Raw genomic sequence first — 7496 nt, forward strand, 5'->3', positions numbered from 1 at the left:
CTTTACTATTCTACTTCTTTAAACCAAACTATATCTCTGAGATATAACAAATTTGCAAACGACGAGCAATATTTATATCATATAATCCTATTCAATCCAATATTACTATTATCAAAATAACCCACACATTATAATATTTGTGGGACCGATCTACCACTATCATCAGTGATAGTCCAAAACTGAACACTAACAATCAGACAATCAAAGGCAGACAGCACTAATGCATTGCCTTTCACATACCAAATCAACAAATAAGTTCAAATCTCAAAAATGAACAACCAAACAGTCAAATAACAGCCCAAATCAAACAAAGTATAAGCAGTCATTATCATCCTAAAAGGATGGTAAAACACAATTCAAAATAAAAGCTACAACTCATACATCATGACCTAAATTATCATCATCATCTTCATCACCTTCTTCATCATCAACTAAACCCCTGTCTTGAACAATCTTCGCTGGATCCATCAAAGCAAAATCTCGATCCGGAGAAAAAAATTTGGCTTGCTCAGCAGCACGTTCAAATCCGTCCACAAAAAAATCCAGTATTTCCGCTTCTTTGATTTTCTCAAAATCACTCAGCTTCACAGTGAGATTAGCCACCTGGTCCTTATTACTCGCCAATTCTTTTTTCATTTTTCTTAACAACTCAGACTCTTTCTCATACTTTTCTCCAATTAGTTTCAATAACAGCTTACTTTTCAAATCCGAGATTAAACCCTTTTTCAAGGAAAGCTCTTCCCTCAACTTGATTGGTTCATCCACCTGCTCTAGAATCTTATGTTTTATCTCTTGCCTTCGACAAAGACTGGCCAGACGCAGACCAACCACCTACAAAAAGGACAGACAGGAACCACTACATCAATCACCATCCTTAAAAGAAAATACAAGTTCAAACAGTACAAAAGAAACCTGCATAAACTGATCGATGGATACATCCCCAACCTCATTAGCCATTGCCACATCTGTAGAACTTTGGCAAACTTCATCAGAAATGACCATAAAAGGAAACCCTTTACTCGATACCGAGGAACCATCAAGATCATCGGCAAAACCATGCAACTTCTTCTGATTGTCATGCGAGTTATAGCAGTCCTAGGGAATTTGTTCGGTGTCTCGGAGTTGTAATCTTCCTATTAATGATTGTGACAGCTTTTACAGGATACGTACCACCTTGGGGTCAGATGAGCTTTTGGGGAGCTACAGTAATTACAAGCTTAGCTAGCGCCATACCCATCGAAGACATACTTCTTATCAGACCTTTTTTAATGGATTTTACTCTGGCATTGGGAAATGGGGCACCCCACCAACCAAATACCCCTCCCTTTCTCAGTTAAATCTTTAGAAAAATCAAGGTCCACATGGTCCGATCTTCTTTTCTTGAAAATTACATTTTTCCGACGATGAGGAGGCTGATTAAATTCTCCTGCTGCAGCAGCCTTATTAGGGTTCGACGATGAACCCTCCTTCTCCAGATTCTTACTCTTGGGCCACGACTTTAAACTCACCGCAGACACCCCAGGATATTTACCACCTGCCAAAAACAAATTAAAACGTCAATAAGCTCAATTGCACTGGCATTGCTGAAAAACTTATAAGGTTCTTACCCAAATAATCCATCATTGATTGCTTATCATCCTCCCAAGTTAACAACTCGAAAATAGAAATAAAATCTTTTCTATCAATAGCTTCAATTAAGTACTCAATTATAAATTCATTCCTAGGCGAAATTTTCTCTCGCCCTAAAATCTTCTGCGGTTCAGAACACCAAAACAAAGGAAACCTTTCACCCACATTCTCGTCGAAATAAAACGGGAAAATATCCTCGAAAGTACGAACCTTTAAAAACATCTCTTTAAAATCTTTAAAGGATGACTTATACAACTTAAACACCAAGAAGCCCAGTTTACTATTTATGTTTACCCAACTACCCTTCCATACCCCTTTCGCCTGGAACAGAGAGAAAAATAAACCTAAGGGCGGCTTTTTCCCCATATAATCCATCAATATTTCAAAACAACGTAGGAAACCCCACCCATTCGGATGCAACTGCGACGGAGCACAGTTGAACTGTTTCTTAACCTTTAATAAAGCACGTTGAACTGGGGGCTCCATACCCACCACATTGGCCGAACTATAACTCATCAAAAAACTCAACCTGCTCTATTAAAACATCACCAGGCCAAGCTTGGGGGCTATGATATGGTCGGTAAAACATAACCAAAAAGCAATTAATCAGCTTTATGCGTTATAGCTCAGCTCCACACGTTATGACATTCAAATGTCATAAATCGGATACACACAGAATAAATATCATAATGACCTAATACAGCGTTAATGCCCTTCAATGAAAATGATTGCTAGAACTGTAACCGACTTGTTTCACTTCACCTATAAAGGTATGACATTTTATCTTTGGTAGGATACACTCTGAATTCACAATACTAACTTAAGCATTGGAGTGCCTTTTGCAGGTACATTCCCCCATTCTTGTTCTCCTCAACGTGATACACTGCTGGACGAGGAGCTCAGGTTTTCAAGCTTATAGCTCGGTATTGAGGACAACAGCTCGGTATCGACTATCTAGGACCGAGCTGCATCCAAGTCATCCACCCAAGAACAATCTGGGGGCTCCATACCCACCACGTTGGCCAAGCTATAACTCATAAAAAAGCTTAACCTGCTCTATTAAAACATCACCAGGCCAAACTTGGGGGTTATGATATGGTCGGAAAAACGTAATTAAAAAGCAATTAATCGGCTTTATGCGTTATAACTCGGCCCCGCATGTTATGACATTCAAATGTCATAAATCGGATACACACAGAATAAATATCATAACGACCTAATACAGCGTTAATGCCCTTCAATGAAAATGATTGCGAGAACCGTAATCGACCTATTTTACTTCACCTATAAAGGTATGTCATTTTATCTTTGGTAGGATACACTCTGAATTCACAATACTAACTTAAGCATTGGAGTATCTTTTACAGGTACACTCCCCCATTCTTATTTTCCCCAACGTGATATACTGCTGGACGAGAAGCTTAGGTTTTCAAACTTATAACTCGGTATTGAGGATAAATTATAAATTAAAAAAAAAGCCATATTTAACAATGGCAACCATTATCATCGTCTCCAAAAATACACAGGTACATCGTAAGCCATATTTAACAAGGATTTTTTTAAGGTTTAATTACTCTGCAGGTCCCTATACTTTTTTTCTTTTCAATTGGGTCCCTGTACCTTAATTTTTTTCAATTAAGCCCCTGCCGTCAGTATAACGTTTGAGATAACAGAATATTCTTGATAAAAAAAGAATATTCTTGTCATTTAGCTGGAGTGGCTAGGTGAACTCATTTGAATTTTTCTCAAATACCCAAAGAACTCCTCGCATTTCACTCCTAAGAAAAAAAGAAACCCTAAGTTGCTCCCGTCTCCTGCGTTGGTCCGTCGTCGGCGTCTGTGTCTGGCATCGACTGCAACGGACGCTTGCTGGTGTGCTCTCCGTCGCCTTGCCTCTGCGCTGGGCCCATCTGCGTTGTTGTTGTCAGAGGTCTTCTCCACTATTTGTCCGGCCAAGGCGTCTCTGTCCCTCGCGGTGAAACCCCTTGCCGAGCCTCCGAGCGCCTGGCCTCCTGTCCCCGCGTTGTGCCTCTGCTCCATCCCCCTGCACTCGAACTTTCTACAAGTAGGTGACAAAAAAAAAGCCTCCTTTTTTCAGTTTTAAAAGTTGATGTTTATGTTATTTTTTTTAAAAAAAAATATGGCATTGGTTGACTGTTGTTGCTGTGATGGTGCTGCTTTAAATAGATTCTGCTTCTGTTTTTATTAAATGGATTCTGCTTTCAATGGGGGATTTGTGAAAGTGTGATTTGTGAAAGTGTAAAAGTGTGATTTGCAATAGTTTAATTTTGTGAAGATGTATAAATCGACGGTTCCTTTTTCATGTTTTGAGTTACGGAATTAAACAAGATAGGAAGATGTATCGCAAGATTTGAGCTGGGAATTTATGTTATGATAGGTTCCATGTTCAAATAATAAATTGTGTTGATGGTTTCACAATCATTGCCTTAATTCTTTTCTATGTTCTGGATGTATGTTGAACTGGGATGACTTCAATTCTGAACCTATTTTTCTAATTATGTGCTTGAATGGAGCTACTATGGCATTGGATGATGAATTTTGTTTATTCTTGAATGTTCATTGTTGTGGTTGTGATGATGTTGCTTTAAATGGATTATGTTTCTGTTTTTAATACCTGTAGTGATGGGGATTCAGATTTCACCATAGACATATATCATGGTGACAAGTTTCATGATTTCACCAAAGGACACAGCAAAGCCACGTCAAAATGATGCTTCTTCACCTACAAGTAACGGTGCTGCTTCCAATTCGAAACCTTGTTCACGAGGAAGGAGGACTTTAACTGTTCCAAAGGAACCAAAGTTTCATAGTCTCCATGTACCAAGGAGCTGTACCATCAGGAATCCTACATAGGGGGCTCCTATGGGGCATTAGAGAGATTTGTTCAATATCATCATTGAATTTTTAGTGGCTTTGGTGTAATATTGAAGAAAAGGGTGAATGTGTGTTTTTGTTGTATCATTATTGATTTGTGTAATAACAGGATTCTTTACAGTACCAAAGTTACAATGATTTATATAATACCATTGATTTGTGTTTCGTGTTAAGTAAATCAACAGACCACATTCAGAATAATAAATTTATAATAAATTAAACTCCCTCCCATTTCCCTTGAAACAATAATGAAAGAAAATTTCGAGGTTATGGTACAGTATGCTTAGTATTTTGAAACAAACAATTCCCAATAGGATAACAATATCATAAACCAGAAATGTTTGCAGCATGCGGATGATCAGTCTCCCGTTGCGCGCCTTTATTCTTCGTTTGTTTGTTGAGTAACTTCAGTTCCCTTTATTCTTGATTATGTTTTTTAGTTTCTCATTTGCAGCCACTAGTTCAGCAGCTATGCCTGGTTCATTGGCTGAATGTCCCGCATCATCAACAACCTGCTTCATAGCATGATTCATTAGGCAGAATTACGATTAGAATTCAAAGTCTATACCGAAAAAATAATGCAACTAACATTCAGTCATATCCTAAAATCTGCCTCTGGCCAAGCTTTATGAAGATCCCAGGCTGACATCATAGGACAGCAGACATCGTATCGTCCCTACAAAATTATGAAACACCCTATGTAACAAGATCTTTCCTTTTTCTTTGGCCACTCATTCTTTGCACCGTTATCAACCTCAATCCAATCAAAATCATCAATCCACTCAAAAAAGTTGCATTTTGGTATCTTCCCACAAGTAACATACATCCTACCATGGTTAGAAACGGCTGAGAAACGGCGGACGGTTACTGCCTCTCTACAAAAACACAGGTGTCTTCTTTCCTTCAGGTTGGAGCTCCTGGAAACACAGCTTCCTGAAGAGAGAATGAATGAGGTTCCTTGATTTTAAGCCATAAATTTGGGGAATATAAAAACTGAAAATGGAAAAGGGAGAAGAAGAGAAACCTCAGATAGTTCAACGAGAGTGTTTATAGGGAGGAGACAGTGGTAAATAAGTCATTTCACAACTCACTAACGTTTTTTTGAACGTTAAACGTTAACACTTAACAGGGACTTAATTGAAAAAAAATTAAGGTATAGGGACCCAATTGAAAAGAAAAAAAAAATATAGAGACCTAATTGAAAATTCGGTGAAACTATAGGGACCTGTAGAGTAATTAAACCTTTTTTTAATTATAAGTCGTATTTTATTTTGAAAAAAATTATTTATATTTTTTAATTTTTTTTCAAAGTGAAATACGACTTATAATTAAAAAATCCTTGTTAAATATGGCTTATTCTAGTGTACCTGTGTATTTTTGTAGACGATGATAATGATTGTCATTGTTAAATATGGCTTTTTTTTAATTTATAATTAAAATTTTCTTAAAAAGTCATGGTTGTTGTCGGTGTATTTTTGTGTACTCCTGTATACTGTTTGAGAGTTCGCCGGGGTTAGGCTAACTCTATAATTTTTATAGAGTTCGTCGTGTGCGGCGAACTTGCTCTATACAAAAAAAATCGTATTTGAGGAATTAAAGTTTAAAAATGGTTTCTTGAAAAATATATATATTTTTTATTTCTGAAAAAAATGTAGAGATCTTGATTAGCTTTGATTTTTGTTTAAACAGCGTTTTGTTTAGATGGACTATATATCTGTCATTACTCATTATATTGTGTGTAAAAATGATAAATTAAGGTTGTATACTTATATGGTTGCAGGTGATATCTGTTAAAGTAATTAGGAATAAGCAAACTAGTCAATCCGAGGGTTATGGGTTTATTGAGTTTACAAGCCGTGCTGCTGCTGAGAGAATACTACAATCATTCAATGGCGCCCTTATGCCAAATGGCGAGCAAGATTTCAGGTTGAACTGGGCAACCTTTAGCGCTGGCGCGAGAGGCGTCATGATGACAGTCCATATTACACTATATTTGTTGGAGATTTGGCTGCAGATGTTACGGACCACCACCTTCAGGAGACATTTAGGGGTAGATATTCCTCGGTTAAGGGGCTTAAAAGAAAGGCAGTTTACGAGAAAAGGTGTTGTTAAAGTCAGGATATTGAAAAAATAATAATTGCATGCTATTCATTCTGATTTTAGAGAAATAGTTCAATTCAATTAGTTACATGTTATTTTGTTTTGTGAAATGCAGAAATGGTAGAAGTGCTAGTGCAGTTAAGAAAAGATAACACAGAGGAGATTGAAGGAAGCTGCTGAGATTCTGAAACTGATAGCACGAGCCTAAAGTTTTATTTCATCTGCTTCATTAACAGAAGTTATCTGAACTAATACTCAAAATGACCTCTGAAATTTGACCACTGATTTAATTTAATTCTTAAATTTTTAATTGACCTAATTTATATCCTAAAATTTTAAGGTGTAGTTCAAATTGGCCTTTCCTTCCAACTCCGTCACTGGAGTGATGACGTGGCACTCAAATCTCACCATATGTCTCTTCTTTTTACCATCGCCATCACCGCATCCCCTCTACCAACATCCTCCCTCCCCCAATAAACAACAATATTCACAATCCACCAACACCCACACATTTTATTATCTGGTTCTTCTCTTTCTCACCATCACCATCACCATCTTCCCTCTACTAACGTTCTTCCTCCTCAACAAACAACATTAACAATCACTAACATTAACAAATTGAAGAGAAATAGAAAAAGAAAAAAGAAAAAATACAACACCACACTTTAGATCCCTCTTAATAGGAGCACAAAGACGGGTGCAATGGGTGAGGGTGCTGTTGGAATAAATTATTTTATTAATCCAGATTATCCATATAGAATCACCAAAAATATATCATAATGCGGAAGCGTACCTTTACTAATAGAAATTAGAAATTAGACGGAAGGATTATTTCAGTCTTGTGGTTCCTTCGATCTTCCTCAACCAAAGTC

The 7496-nt window shown here is 37.2% G+C and overlaps 1 long non-coding RNA gene across 1 annotated transcript; it reads right to left on the reverse strand.

Moving 5' to 3' along the window:
- LOC110263787 lies at nucleotides 3425-4296 on the reverse strand. The gene is made up of 2 exons (XR_002349589.1): nucleotides 4265-4296; nucleotides 3425-3688 (listed from the first exon to the last, which is right to left on the reverse strand). It is a non-coding gene; the product is annotated as an uncharacterized LOC110263787 (long non-coding RNA).

Source organism: Arachis ipaensis, chromosome B01 (genome assembly GCF_000816755.2).
Source record: "Arachis ipaensis cultivar K30076 chromosome B01, Araip1.1, whole genome shotgun sequence".
Lineage (NCBI taxonomy): Eukaryota > Viridiplantae > Streptophyta > Magnoliopsida > Fabales > Fabaceae > Arachis > Arachis ipaensis.